Here is a 16,401-nt window from a genome sequence, read left to right as displayed (position 1 = left end):
ATTGTCTGCATAGCCCCAATCTGACCATGTTCTGCTTTGATCTGCCCATTCCAGATGTCAGGAGGAAGTGATGTGTTTAAGTTCAGAACCTCTGGAAATGGTGCTTGCCATATTGTTGACCTTTGTAGTTTTTATGGAATCAACCAATGGTTCCACTAAGTGAGGAATCCACTGAAAACCACCATTCATTACTTATATTTATTTTCTTTATTTCTTAAGGGAATTAATTAAAATTTTGCTTTCCCATATATCTGTTCCCCTCCTCATGTCTATCAGATGTTCACTTCATATTGTGGTATAACACATGTTCTATGCTAAACAAGTAACATCACAAACAACAAACAAAAATTCAGTAATGGCAAACTGGATACGCCTATAGCCATACAATGAAGTTTCTTTTCACTTGATGTCGATTTAATGCAAGTCGGCATAAAAATAAAAAATAAAAAAAAATGTCAATACGTAGTTTAATTCTAACATGCAGGAAGGTATGTATATCTTGCCAATTCTTGTTGCTGCTAAATGAAAAAACATTTTCATCTATAATCTTAATGACCTTGCTGATCATTCATCAATAGCAAAACCACAAGTGCTGCTGCTATATTTTTCTTACAACAGAACATCATTCTGACAAATATAATTTCATGAATAAAGCATTATTATTATATATCTTTAGATATATAAATAATATACCTAAAGATATATAATAATATTTTCAAAACTGCCTTGTTTTCGCATTTATGATGAATCTATGAAACCCAATGATTTTATTTTTGAATTCGTCTGATATTTTTGTTTTTGCATAAATCATTCCATATTTTTCATCCTATAGCAGTGGTGTTCAACCGTTTTTACTATGCAAGTTACTTTTGTATAAAAAGTTATTTGGCAATCTACTCTCTTATATATATAATTTATTCAGCGACCCACTCTCTTATATAGATCACGTTCCCCCAACCTGATATCTGATTAAACACAAATCAACAACTAAAAAAAAAATAACTAAAAACTTTATTTGTCTATTTAAAAATTTATTTATCACTTTTAATTATTTTAATACAACAAAAAACAAACAAACAAATATATTGGAATAAAATATTTATTTCTCTATTTTGGAAAACCAAAGTTAGAAAAAACAACAGATTGATTACAAACTCACAAATTACAGGAAATGCTGGTTGATTAAAAAAAAAAAAAAAAGATAATGTGAAATTTGGCATTGTTTGGACCTCGCAATATTTTCATAGTCAAGTTGATATGAAGAAGTGGCCAATCGCAGACAATCATCCAAATGATCATTTGTAATTTGGTTTCTTAATTGATTTTTTTAATGATGGTCATATTTGAAAAAGTGGATTCTGATAAGTATGTCGATCCGAAACACGACAGAATTTTTCGCACAATATCAGTTAATATTGGGAATTTTTCATGTGCATACTTTCAAATGACTTCATTGTTTATTGATTTTAAATGTAAACTATTCTGAATGTTTACTATCTCAAGTTCTACTTTAGCATGGTTTATATCAAACAGCCCACTAATTTTATTTGAAATTTCTTTAATGTTCAAGTTTTCTTGAAATGGATTATTGATAAAACATACAATTATTTCAGTTTTATTAAAATCTTTAAATCTTGAATTTATTTCTTCCTCAACTAATTCTATTTCACGAATAAATTCTTTTAAATCATAGCGAAGCATTTCTTGATTTTGTTCAAAAAATTTTAATAAATATGGCAGATGTCTAAATTCGCTGTCATTTATATTTTTCTTTAATAGAAGTAAGTATTGTTGGAAAGTTTTTATTGAACTTAGCATGTCAATTAAATTTTTATCTCTACCTTGTAACTTTAAATTTAAATTGCTTAATTTCGTACAGAAATCTACTAAAAATGATAAGTGTAACAATTATCTTTTATCACTGAATTGTGGATAAATATCTCCTTTTTCATCAAGAAAAATTTTTATATCGTTAATTAATACAAGAAATCTTTCTAAAAATTGACTTCTGCTGAGCCAGTGAACATTATTGCACAACTTCTGTTGTGCAATAATGTTTGCTGGCCCTTTTCCTGCAATGGTGGTTGCATGAAGCCTGCAACCACCATTGCAGGGCTTTTCCTCGAACAGAATTTATAATTTTAAATGTAATATCCAAAACATCTTTTGTATTTAATCTTTTACTACACAGTACTTGTTGTTGAATAATACATGGTACGTTAAAAAAATCTGGATATTTGTCATCGTTTTTACATAATGAAATGAAGCCTGATTTATTACCTTTCATTGCAGGAGCACCATCAGTAGTAATAGACACAAGTTTAAAAAAGCAGAAGTTTGTGTTGTTTCACAAATTCATCAAATGCTGGAAAAATGTCTTCTCCCCTAGTCCTTCCCAATAATGGTATAATTTTCAAAAGTTCTTTACTTGAATAATCTTGAAAATGCGAATAAATACCATTAACTGAGTAATATCAGTGAAGTTGTTTGATTTGTCAAATAATGAAAACGCAACACACTGGTGAATGTCTGACATTAACCTGGCCTGGAAACCTTTCTCCGGCAATTAGAACTCTTCCTTTTGGCAATTTGAAACCTTGTCTGCAGCCTAGAAGTAGTCTCTCTCTAGTGATGTCTTGAACTGAGAAGCTCCTTTCTGGAAGCAGGAAACTTCTCTCTCAAGCAACGTGGATCCGGGCAGTCTCTCTGACAGCGATTCTGAACTGGGATCCTTTCTGCTTGCTTCAGTCCCTTTTTATTAGGCCTCCTCTGAGACGTCGCATGAAGTTTGGCAACCCCCAAAGAATCGGTATGAGTTTTTCATCTTAAGTTTCAAGTTCAGCACGCCTTTTGTTCTCCTCCACTTTCTTTTGATTGTAAGTTGCCAGCCATTGGAAAGTTGTTTGAACTCTTTCTGACTGACTTCAGAGATGTTTACACTTAGAGTCTGCAAGCCTTTCTCATACATACAAGTTTCAATAATAATCTTTCTAATGCCCCTATGTACAGCTTCGGCAACAAAACATTGCCTTTGTTTTTAACACTCTAACATATTCTTATTAAAGCAGTATATACAGTTAGCTTCAAAAAAGTTATTTACAAAAACATCTAATAACAAAGTTTATTTTTTTACAATATTCACATGGGACTTAACCTAAGTAAAAAATCGATGTAAATGTGCTTTGGAATATTTAAGCTACAATCAAGTTTTTACACTTTGCTTATAATCGTATTCACTCGGCTCGCTGTTTGACTTCCAATGATCCAAATTAATTCATTTACCCGGACTTATGAGAAAATTACTGATTTGACAATTTTAATGAAAAATAACCACCACGCGGTTAGCCTAGTGGCTTTGTGCTTCGCAACCATATGCCTGGGGAAGGAGTGTCCTAGGTTCGATTCCCGTCCACGACGTGAGGAGCTTAAGGATCTTCCTCAGCCATAGCCAAGTTAGCCAGTCTTGGACGTCGGCAGCAGGGTTTTTTCCACCAGTTTATCTGGGGTTTTTCATCCCGCAAGCAGGCAAACCGGCCCCGTGAACACACAGGTTACAGTCATAAATACTGACGGCAAGGAAGGCAACGGGAAACCACCTTGCTCATAATCATCTCTCCCTAGAATGGTAGCACATAGCTACCCCCCCCCCCCCCCGGCCGTATGGTAGATGGGAACCAGAAGAATGAAAAATAAATAAACAATAGCAATACACTTAAAGCGAATTAAAAATAATACAAAAGAATGATAAATAAAATATTATGTTTTCAGTTCAGTTTTAATTAAATTTGTAAGTAAGGAGGAATACACAAGAGGTCGACAAAAAATCGCTCCACGATCGACCGGTCAATCGTGAGCAACGGGTTGAACACCGCTGCCCTATAGGATGCACTATTGTATTGTACGCATTGCATGAAAAATGCAATGTGTATAATAGTTGAAGTTTTTTTAAAAAAAAAAAAATTCTTTGCATTATAAGATGCACGAAGTTTTAACAATAATATTTTTTTTTTTACCTTTGAAGTCAACAGTCTTATTCGAGGGCACATCAAAAGTCAGAGGCACTTCATCCATATTAGTTATCTGTGAAAGTTCAAAATTGCCTTGTTTTCTAACATTTATGATAAATATGCGAAACTCAATAATTTTATTTTTAAATTCATCTAATATTTTCATTTTTGCATAAATCGTTTCTCTAAATCTAAAGCACCGTGATGGTGACCCTATAAAATGGATATTTCTTTCTGTTGCCAATAATTTTGTTTGTTGAATAAACATTTGTGTAGATATGCAGCAATTCGATCTTCCTTGATCCATTATATCCAAGTTTTTAATTCGTTTTCAATTTCTGGAGATTTTTCCGGATTCCTGCAAACATTGTGTTTTATAGAATGTGCTTCTATTAATCTGCTCTTGTTTCTTCCAAGTTCAAACCATTTTTTCTGTAGGCAGAGGCCCAAAGGACCGCTCTGCTGTCCAACTGCCATTCTTTTTTGGGTACTCAATCATGCTATGCTTAAACACAATCGTATAGCTATGTCTGTCCTTCATAGAATCTATGAATTATAAAAAATGTAAATATAATAATGTATTGATTACTAGTTTAAATTAGCTGATAACACATTACCGACAAGCAATGAAGCACCGTAAAATGCATCATTTTATAACATGCATTTGGCTTATAGGCCACATCGTAATTTTAAAATAAATTTTAGGTACAAAAAAATATGGTAACTAAACTAACAATAAGATCTTCATATAAGTAAGATCTAACAGTAAAGCTATTTAGTTCTGTTTTACAGTAAAGTTCTGTTTTAATCTTTTGTATTTCTTTTACATCTTTCCACTTCTGACATGCACGGAAATAAGCTAGGTGATCCCCTGACAGTTGACATGTTTAGCTTTCTTTGCAGAGCCCTGACAGGTGGTTTGGGCACCCATATTTCTGAAGTTTATATCATCTTAATGGATTAGGAATGCATGCTCTAACAAGACAGGTGAGATACTATGCTTTTACAGATGTTAGTGGCTTAGGTGTATCCAAAGTAAGATATTCCAGGTTGGAACTAGGTGACCATCCCTATGTATCAGGATGTGCTTCACACTTGTCACTCCCTGATGTTTAAGTTCTGAACATCTCTCTTCATCAGGAACATCAATGAGATCCCATTCTGATATCACTCCTCTACAAGAACTGAGTGTTTTATGAGGTGTTACTACAACTGGTATTCCACCCACTGATGCTCTCAGCAGTTTCTCAGAATGTTGCTGACCTAATATTTTTCCACAGTATTTTGACTGTTTTGGGAGAACTTGCCAATCCTTCTAAACTGTTCTGAATAAAGATGGGTGGCATTTTTTCTATTGGCATTTCAGCTATTGTATGAATTATTAGAAATACTTGCACTGGTATCACATATCTTTCATTTCTTATTTCTATTCCAAATGCTGCATCTATGGTATCAGTAACTGGTTGGAACCTTGTAAGGGCTCCTGAAACATTTGAAGATGAAGAATTTCTGCTCAAGGGATTTGCAGTTCAGCTCCAGAGCTCCCCACCCATCATGAAGCCACACGATTCCCACTGACCAGCAAGCAATGACTGCACTTGAGAGTAGAATGCAAGGACTACCCTGGATGCTATACTAGTCCCAACAGTACACCTTGGGTGTCTGCCCTGGACCATGGGGTGAGAGATTTACTGCAACATTGTTGATCTCAACAGGAGAGCCCACTAGCCAATTGATTCCTGGGCCATCCAGGGCCACCTGTCTTGCTGAAGGCCGAAGTAGTGTAAGACTAACCAACATCTCCCTTAGCATATAATAAATTTAGTTTAATCCTTTATCCAAGTGTGAGCAAAGTTTGCGCCTGAAAGTATCTTCAGGACTGGGGTAAGGTGGTACAACACCAGAGCACTCCTTGCAAAGGTGGAGCAAGATACCAACACTCCTATCTCAGTATCTCCCCTAATGCAAAACACATCTCCTTGAGGATATGTCTAATGTTATGCATTAAGGGAAGGGCCACAACCCAGACTAGTTTGTCTTGAAGATACTTTCAGGCGCAAACTTTGTTTGCACACACACTTGGATAAAGGATTAAACTAAATTTATTATACTCTAACCAAGTGAAAAATAAACTTTCAACATCTTTCTCTAAATCCAGAGTAATTTATTAAAAAAGGGTGGCACAACATTTGGCAACTCCTATAGGTAGAGATGACCTGCTAATGCTTCTGCCTGGTATCTCCACTTGGGCCTGGCTCCCACTGAAGAGACCTCAATAAAGGTCGAAACTAGTCTGGGTTGTGGCCCTTCCCTTAATGCATAACATTAGACATATTCGCAAGGAGATGTGTTTTGCATTATGGAAGACACTGAGATAGGAGTGTTGGTATCTTGCTCCACCTTTGCAAGGAGTGCCCTGGTGTTGTACCACATTACACCAGTCCTGAAGATACTTTCAGGCGCAAACTTTGTTTGCTCACACTTGGATAAAGGATTAAACTAAATTTATTATACTCTAACCAAGTGAAAAATAAACTTTCAACATCTCCCTTAACAGATGTCCACAGATCGTGCTGCATGGTAAACATGGCAGAGAGCATTGGATCCCAGTGATGGTGATCTGGAAAAATAGATAGTAAAAAAAAAAGAGCCAGGAAAAGTAGAGCAAAGAATACAGGAAGAAAAACAAATAAAAGAGGAAGAATGAAAAGGGCCAGTACCATTACTGGAAGGTAATGGTACTGGCCCTAATTTTTACTATTACTGATTCCTGGTTTAATTCTTTCATAATTTCTTCATTTCTTTTGTGATTGAATAGAGTATACGTTGCAGTTTTTCTCATAAACTTCATTCCAGCTGTTATTAATCTTTGTTTGTCTTTTTGTTTTATTAACCAGATTTCACTTCCATACAATAGGACTGGTAGGGCTAATGTATTGCATACTTTTAGTCTGGTTTGTTTTTGAACTAGGTTAGGTTTTTTTAAATATAGAGTTAATTACACACCTGTTATTTTTTAATATTTTGCAATTTTTAGGTTTATATCTTTTCATTTTCATATGTAATCATACATTCTAGGCAGTTAAATGAATTCACCTGTTGTAAAATTTTCTTATCTATTACTATTTTAGTTCTTACTGGATTTCGTCCTTTAAAGGTCATCGTTTTTGATTTTTCTGTTGATATTATCATTCCGTAATCTTTGGCTATCTTGTTTAAATTTAAAATATCTTTCAGTAATTTAAATGGAAAGTTCCAAATGCATATTTCAACCTTTTTAAAATTTTTAAAGCAAACAATTAGAACTATTAGAAACAAGAGGAACATGCTTGTGCCTTCAACTAGACATGATCCTAACAGAGGCCAGTTGATACATGTCAAGAGGCACATTTTGTTTATGCCTTCCTTTAGAATTTTTAGTTATTGAAAAATAAATTATAGAATACAGGAGCTCAGGAGACAATACACTGACAAAAATACAAAAGTAAAGTAAAATATAATCAAAACTGAAAAAAATGCCCCCCCCATAGGCCTCTTGCCTACCCCTGGGGTATGCATGCTGCACTTTGGGAAGAAGCAATGTTCTAGAAGAATGCAGAAAATATGTCATTCATCTACACTATAGTCCCAAATGGCAAATCATACGGTATGGCACAAAAAAATAAAATAAAATAAAAACTTTTCTGCATGACTAACTTATTAGAAATGAGTAAGGTTCTACCACTTGCTAATGCTGTGCCTTGTAATGTTTATCACTCACATGTTTTATTGAAGAAATACCCATAAATGTTCAAATTTGTTATCTAACTTTCCTGATTTTCATTTGCACAACTGAACTCGCTAAACAAAGCTCATATAATTATTCTTTATATACTTGTACATAACACACACACAAAAAAAGTCTCATCTCTCCACACTATGATTTTTTTAGATCCCTATCATGCTTTGCTTTATAAGGTTGATATTTTATAGTCTCAATAAGCATAACCACACATTTTGTAATGTGTGTGTTGAAGAGTTAACTTCAAATCATATAACTTTCTTATCTAGAGAATGACTGCAATGTTCTTCCCCCCCCCCCCCTCAGTTCTATATTATATGCAATTTAAGTCTTTGAAAGTTCAGGTAGTTTCCTGTATACATATATATAGTCATATTATTTGAACTCTATTAATTAGAAAAATTAAAGACAGAAATTCTAAATCTTATGTAAAATAAATTTATTAGTTATAAAATCTTCCTTTAGTAATTACTTTTACATACTGACTAAGAGTTCACCTACGAAAAATACATGTCTCTGACATTTCGATTTCCTTAGTACCGAATGAAAGTTTTTGCTCTCTTAAGGTTTTCGCGTGGTCTCTGAAAAGAACCAACCAGTTCGAAACAGCTGTCAGGCCAGTGAAACCTTTATCAAATGCACTAATAAAAGGAGAACATATGGATGCTTGGGCAATGGTCATGTCTTAAGTAGCGCAAGCTAAGGCAACTCGGGGATGTCAAGGAGAGTATTCTTGTAAGCTTTCAGGGAAACGAAAACTTTCATAGTTTCTACAAACATTCGGCTTTGAAGTAATGTTGGATCTAGTATCCACTTTGCCTATGTAAAATTTTCATCTACAGATCACAGGTATCATCAGTACAATAATAATGGAATGCAAAATAAAATTAACAAAAGAATCATTTTCAAAACGTTCCACCACTATAGCAGTAAAAGGACAACAGTTAGTAAAACTGCAAAAAAGAGACTTCAATTGGGTTTATATAGGTCAAATTTATTTGAAACTAAGTAAGAAATACTGACAAGTTTTGCCAACTTAGCTGTTTGGCTTCTTCAGGGTAAAAAAAAATAATAGATACAGAACAACTTAAACACTAAAACTGTTCATGAAGGAAAGAACTGAATATAATTGTATTTTTTACAGAAAAACAGAAGAACGCATACATCACACACACATGGAGCATGTATGATGTCAACTGTTGTTATTCAGGAACGTTCTGTAATTAGCAGCAAGATTTAACTCTGGCATGCTTAAAGATAATATGAGGGTCTTCCAAATATCAGGCAGAATTAATCCTTAGTTTCTATTTAGGTTGTGTTTAGAATGGATAACTGTTATGGCTTCTTTTATGATACGGAAGTGGAAAATCTTCCTCTAAGTAGGAAATGGAGCTTTTGTCCCATTCTATGGTGTGGTTTGTCCTGGAGAAATGAAGTGCTAACCCCGAATTGTCTTCTCTGTTATTGTTTACATCTCCTACATGTTCTTTTTTTCTGATTTCCAAACTTCTAGAGGTCTGACCAATATAGTTTAATCTGCACAAACAGGGGATGTTATAGATACTGGCATATTTGAAGAAAGCATGACTGTCTTTCAGAGATCTTAAGAATTGGTAGATAGTCTTTAAAGGTTTAAAAGTCGCTCATATTCCATGTGGTTTGAGGAGTGTAGCAATCCTTTTGGAAACTGTCCCAGTCTAAGGAATTGCAATGGTGGAATTATAACGTATTTCTTCAGATTGTCGTTGTGGGGGATCACAGAAAAGTATATTATGAATCAATTTTCTTAGGTAACCGTTGTCTATAAGGATTTTTGATATCAGGGATAGTTCATCTTTGAGATCTTTATCCTCTGTAGTGATGTGAGAGGCCCTATTTTTTAGCATGTGTACGATGCTCAGTTTTTGGGAAATGTGGTGCGAAGATGTGAAGTGCAAGTATCGACCTGTGTTGGTTGCTTTGCGACAGACTGTAAGGCTGATGCATCCATCCATTTGTTTCTTAACTAAAGTGTCTTAGGCATGCAATCCCTTGATATACACGGCAAGAGTTTTGATTAACGCACCTTTAACCCTGCGGAGCTCACAGCTGATCTGACAGATACATGCAAAATGTTTAATATAAATATTCTTACACAATTCAGTGTCTAGCTTGGAGGTCATGAGTAGCTGTGCATTCACATGTTACGAGTGATATTCCGCACCGTTTTTTGCTGTCAGTTTGGTTTAACACATTATGTAAAAGTTTGATATTTGACAGTAAACTGTATCTGAGAGATACTGCGATGTCCGATGTCAATATAGTATGGTTTAGTTTTTTTTTATTTTTTTATTATTTGTTCAATAATTTTTAGATTGTAACTGAAAATAAATAAACCGTCATGTATTACAATAGAGAGCTAAAGACTTATTTATCATACATGTCCTCTAGGAGATGTGCTTTACATTTATGGAAAATACCAAGGAAAGTGATCTGGAGCTTACTCCACTTTTACTACAAGTTGCCCATAAGGTTATTTATGCTTGCATCCACTGAAACTTTTAGTTTCTATATATTCGGCACGAAATTCTAGTAGTTTCTATATTCGGCTATGAAATAATGTTGGATTCAATATTTATCATACATGTCCTCTAGGAGATGTGCTTTACATTATGGAAAATACAAAGGAAAGTGATCTGGAGCTTATCCACCTTTACTACGAGTTGCCCATAAGGTTGTTTATACTTGCATCTGCCGAAACTTTTAGTTTATATATATTCAGCACGAAACTCTTGTATGTAGTTTCTATATTCGGCTATGAAATAATGTTGGATTCAATATCCACTTAATTTGTATCATCATGTATTATATTTGCAGTGTTTTTTTCTTTACGTTTTATTGCTTATTTGCCGAAGTATGGAGAGTCCTTTTTTGTCTTGTTATCGTAGAATTTATGCCGATAAGAAAAAAAACTAAAACCGCTCAAATGACTCTTGATAACTTCGTTTAATAAAAAAATTGCAGTAAATAATGTAGGTACAAGCATTTATTAAAAAATTTACTTTGCATTCATTTTTTATCTTTCTTAAAAGAGTACCACATAAAACGAATTATTAATACAATAATCGATCATGGACAAATTGTAATTTTTACCATTGATTATTAGATTTGATTAACACGATTTTGATATATGCGGTAACAGTGAGGAATTAATTAACCACGTTAATCGAGGGATACCTGTATGTTCAGTTCTTTCCTTCATGAACAGTTTTAGTGTTTAAGTTGTTTTGTATCTATTATTTTTTTTGCCCTGAAGAAGCCAAACAGTTAAGTTGGTGAAACTTGTCAGTATTTCTTACTTAGTTTCAAATAAATTTGACCTATATAAACCCAATTGAAGTCTATCTTTTCCATAGTTCCTTTGGTCGAAAATAACTTTTAATCATTATGAATAGTCAGTAAAATTCTCAATTATTTAAAAAACTAGAAGAATGACATCTGGTAGAAAGTGGAAGGCTGAGTGCAGAAAGCTTGTCTTTAGGTGAAGAAAAAGAGGAAGAAATCTTCCTGACAAGATTGATTGATTTGGGGTGTTATAGTGCAAGGATAGCAAAGGTCACATACTGTGCTAGGACATAAGTTGCAGCAGCACACAAGGTGTTGATAGGTGAATAAATATTAGTAAATAATATAAAATATATGTGCAAAGTTATAAGAAGATAAATGAGTAAATAAAATTATGTACAAAGTTTAGTATCCATAATGCAGTATCTACATATAAACAAATCCATAATAAAATGGATTACGGATTTGTTTATGTGATGTCATTTCTCTTAAATCAACTGTGACTGACAATCTAACACAACCTAACATCGAAATGAAGGGTCTTTATTTTGTACAAAAGTTGAAGCACCTCACCAAGCACTGGAAGTGGATTATACACTGGAAAAATTATAGCCTGTAAAGAACTCAAAGAGTCTATATAAATTATACACTTTTGGTAGGAGTTTTATTTAATATGCACAAGTGCGAACTGAATGGCACACAACTCTGCTGTATAGTTACTGCAGTCGAGTGGGATATGTTTGGATGTAATGTTAGGAAAAACAGCAGCACAGCAACAGGAATCTCTGATCTTGAATCATCAAGTATAAATGGACAAAATATCAGAGTGGGTTGCTCTGTGTGAATAACTAAAGGTAGACAGATACGTAGAAAGTTTTTTACCTTGGGTATATACTATGTTAAAGATACCAAGCAATTTTATAAGCTAGGTTTTAATCCTTTTTCCCCAAGTAAGCAAACAGACAAGTAAGTCAAGTTTGCGCCTGCATGTAGTGCAAGTCTGAGGCAACTCGTGGTAAAGGTGGAGTAAGCTCCGATCACTTTCCTTAGTATTTTCCTCTAATGCAAAGCACATCCCCTTGCAGAGATGTATGATGCTATACATCTCCACAATGTATGATGCCACTACCCATACCGGTCAAAACCAGTCTGGGTAGTGGCCCTTGCCTTTAATGCATAGCATCATACATCTCCGCAAGGGGATGTGCTTTGCATTAGGGGAAAATACTAAGGAAAGTGATCGGAGTTTACTCCACCTTTACCACGAGTTGCCTCAGACTTGCACTACGTGCAGGTGCAAACTTGACTTACTTGGGGAAACATAGCTTATAAAATTGCTTGGTAGACAGATATGTTCGTGGCATACTTGTTTGATACAAATATTATTATCAACACTCATGCTAACAGTTAACATAGCCTCTTTAATGTGCACACAAAAAAGGATAGATGGCAGTCTGATGTGTGTGTGATACAGGACCTCCCCAGTGTATGGAAAAGAGACCAGTTCATATGCAATGATCTGGAGGTGACTTTATTTTTAGGGCATAATTAAGAGATAAATATTTTTGTCTAAGTGATAGAGGGGGGTTCATTTGATTCAACATAAAGACTTTAAATGTGTGATGTGCAAAAAGCATGGATAACTAATCAGATACCCAACGAACAGAGTGTCCTCTCCCTTGTAGAACTATAAATCTGAAACCCATAATCATGCTTTGAACATACAAGTGCGCAATAAATGCAAAGCAAGGGACATTCGTCAGCACCCAATTTAGTAGAGAATAGCGTGTGGAGGATATTCAATGCTTTTTTTGCACTTATCCTAAAGATGACAAATATGTGTAAAGAAAATTGGCTTACTATCAAAGACTAGTCCCAAAAGCATGGCCTTTTGATTTATGGGAATAATAGTTTGTCCCATTCTTAAATCAGGATTAAGGTGGAGAGTGCATTTCTGCAGAAGTGCACACATGGTTCTTTTGGCAGATAACCTGAACCCATGAAAAACAGCCATGAAGAGACGCAATCGATTGCTTGTTGAAGTTGTCTTTCAATGACCCTCATATTGCAGGAGTGACAGTAAATTGTGAAATCATCAAAATAATGGTAATTGCCTACTGTGGGAGGACTGTTCAGTAATTGAGTTCACTTTAATAGCAAAGAGGGTCACACTTAAGACAGAGCCTTGAAGAACCCCCCCCTCTTCGTGATGTTATGCAAAGATAATGTGCTTCGCACTTGGAATAAGAACACACATACAGCTGGATAGAAAGTTCTTAATAAAAAAAAGGAACCTGTTTAATCGTGGTCCCCTAAGACCACAATTAAACAGGTCTTTTAATATGCCATTTCTCCACTGTGTCACAGGCTTTTTCCAAGTCAAAGAACACTGAAACCACACATGTTATAGTTTCCAGAAAGTGTCGCTTATACATGTTTCTAAACATATGAAATGGTTTACGGTTGATCAGCGACTATGAAAGCCACATTGCGTGTTGGAAAAAAGTTTGTTACTTTCTAAATACCAGAGAACCCTTGCATTTACCACGTTTTCAAAGACCTTACAAAAACAGCTAGTCCATAACGGACATCAACAGGGCCAAGTGCACTAGTGTGAGAGAGGAGAAATTCTTTTTTTAGTTCCTCCTTAACAAATGGCTGATTGTATGGCTTTGATACAAAAGCTTAGCTGTTGTTTTTTTTTTTTTTCTTTAAACATTATAAAAACTGGATGATAGGGAACGGTTGCTGAGATCCTAGCAAAGTTTTCTCCCAAAAGTGTCTGCAACAGCTTTGGGATCAGCAACAACACATCCATCATGTTCCAGGGTAGACAAATGATGTGTTTTGTATCTACCTTCCATCTTCCAGATTTTATTCCAGAGTTTTTGCATTGGTTGTTTGATTAATTGATGATGTAAATTTAATCCATGATTGTTTTTGATTCTGATGTCTCACATATCATGCTTTGGCCTAAACATGTTTAAATGGCATCAAATTTATTCATCATCATCATCAAATTCCTGCCATGTACCCTCAAGGGGTGTACAGGATATGACAGTACTACATGAAAAAATTACATCATTACTAACTTCCTATCTACAATTTTCCTCCAAATCAGTCTGTTACTTGTCAAGACTCCAACATTATCAGATCTTATATTTCCATCGTCTAAGACACTTTGTACCGTATCAATCCACCTATATCTTGGTCTTCCTCTGGGTCGTTTTCCTGCCAACCTGGCAGAGAACACTTGTTTTGCTAATCTATCCTCTCCCATTCTATTTAAGTGACCATACCATCTGAGATTAGCTCTGCTAACGCATTCCTGGATGCTGACAATGTCAAGTTCTTTCCTAATATCCTCATTTTTAATATGATATTGCCATTGATGCCATCTGTTCACGCCTCTAATCTTTCTCAGGACTCTCATATCTACGGTCTCTAGTCTTTGGTCAAGTGTTTTACTTCTGACCCAGCTCTCAGATCCATAAGTTAAAATTGGTTTGAACACAGTCTTGTATACAGCTAATTTAGTGTTCCGACTAATTTCTTTCTTATTCCATATGAATTTATTCAATTGACTTCCCACGATACCAGCTTTGCTGATTCTGTTGTCTATTTCTATATTTAGTTTACCATCTTCAGTAAAAATTGTGCCTAAGTAGCTGAAATGTTTTACTTGTTCCACAGGTTCTCCATTCACAACACAGTTGACATTTTCAATGATTCTGCCTATTTTCATTGTCTTTGTCTTTTTATTGCTGACCTTCATACCATATCTATTACAACAGCTATTCAATTTAGTCAGAGAATCTTGCAGACTTGTAGCGGATTTATTTAGAAGTATAACATCATCCGCATAAAGCAAAGAGCTGACATTAACATCTCCAATTTTGATATCAGGTTTAATACCACATTCCTTCATAATGTGATCCATATAGATAATGAAAAACAGAGGGGATAATGTACATCCTTGTCTCACACCAGATTTAACATTAAACCATCTTCCTGTACTTCCTTCAATTCTAACTGCTGACTCACAACTCAAATAAAGACAAAGTATTGCTTGATATAATGCCCCATTGACACCATATAACTGCAGCGTATTGAAAAGCTTCTCTCTTGGCACCTTGTCATATGCCTTTTCCAAATCGACAAAACTTAAATACAGATCTTTGTTATATTCCCATTCTTTCTCGACTATTTGTCGTAAAGTGAAGATCTGATCCTGACAGCCTCTATTTGGCCTGAATCCAGCTTGTTCTTCACCAAGCTTTTCTTCCACAATTCTTCTCAACCGTTTCTCAAGTATACTTGCATAGATCTTGCCAGGAACACTCAGTAGGGAAATACCTCTGTAATTCTCACATTCAGTTTTATTTCCCTTTTTATATATGGGTACTATGAGAGCTCTACTCCAATCATCGGGAATTCGTCCCTCTGTCCAGGCTTTCTGAACTATGCAGTGCAGCCACTGTAAGACTCTTATACCACCATACTTCAGCATTTCTGGTCGAATATCATCTATTCCTGCTGCCTTTCCACATTTCAAGCCTTTGATGGCTTTTTCTACTTCAAGTATGGATATGTATTCCTGACTGCATGCCTGGTCAGTGTTTTTTATCACTGCTTGTTTCATTTAGCAGTTTTTCAAAGTAATTACTCCATACTTCAAGGATATCTTTTTCTCCTGTTTTCATTTCACCTTTATCATCTCTAATTCCTTTTACAGCACTCTTTCCTCCATTCCTAAGCTTCTTCAACAACCTCCAGAATATTTTGCCACCTTCTTGATATTTATTTTCTATATTCTTGCCAAAATCCTCCCATGACTTTTGTTTAGCTAGTTTTACACACTGTTTAGCTTTCTTACATTTGTCTCTGTATTCTGTAAGAGTAAAAGCCGACTTATTTGCCAGGAACTTTTGATATGCTTTCTTCTTTTCCTTCACTGCCTCTTTAACTTCCTGTGTCCACCAGGGAGTTCTGATTTTTTTATCTTTGCACACAACCTCACCACATGCCTCCCTTGCAGAATCAATCAATGTTTCCTTCAGAGTTTGCCACTGAATCTCCAAGGTTTGATTCCTGTTCTCAAACTCTTTCATTTTCTTTTCAATAATATTTCTGTATTTTAGTCTACAGTTTACATCTGAGAGCTGCTCAACTTTTATTCGCTTTAAAACTTTCTTACATGTTATTCTTTTCAATATGAAATTCAATTTTATCCTGCTCAAGACTAAATAGTGATCACTTCCAATTTCAAATCCTCTGTACACTCTGGTG

At 34.9% G+C, this 16,401-nt stretch overlaps 1 protein-coding gene across 1 annotated transcript in view; it reads right to left on the bottom strand.

The window, feature by feature from the left end:
- LOC150104414 (2-oxoglutarate dehydrogenase complex component E1-like) overlaps nt 1-16,401 on the bottom strand; it is a 596,096-nt gene that overhangs the window by 75,105 nt on the left and 504,590 nt on the right. The window lies entirely within an intron of this gene.

The sequence above is a fragment of the Typopeltis vanoorti genome, chromosome 8 (assembly GCF_054136105.1).
Source record: "Typopeltis vanoorti isolate ZY-2024b chromosome 8, IOZ_Tvanoo_1.0, whole genome shotgun sequence".
NCBI lineage: Eukaryota > Metazoa > Arthropoda > Arachnida > Uropygi > Thelyphonidae > Typopeltis > Typopeltis vanoorti.
This window is presented reverse-complemented; position numbering and strand designations above follow the sequence as displayed.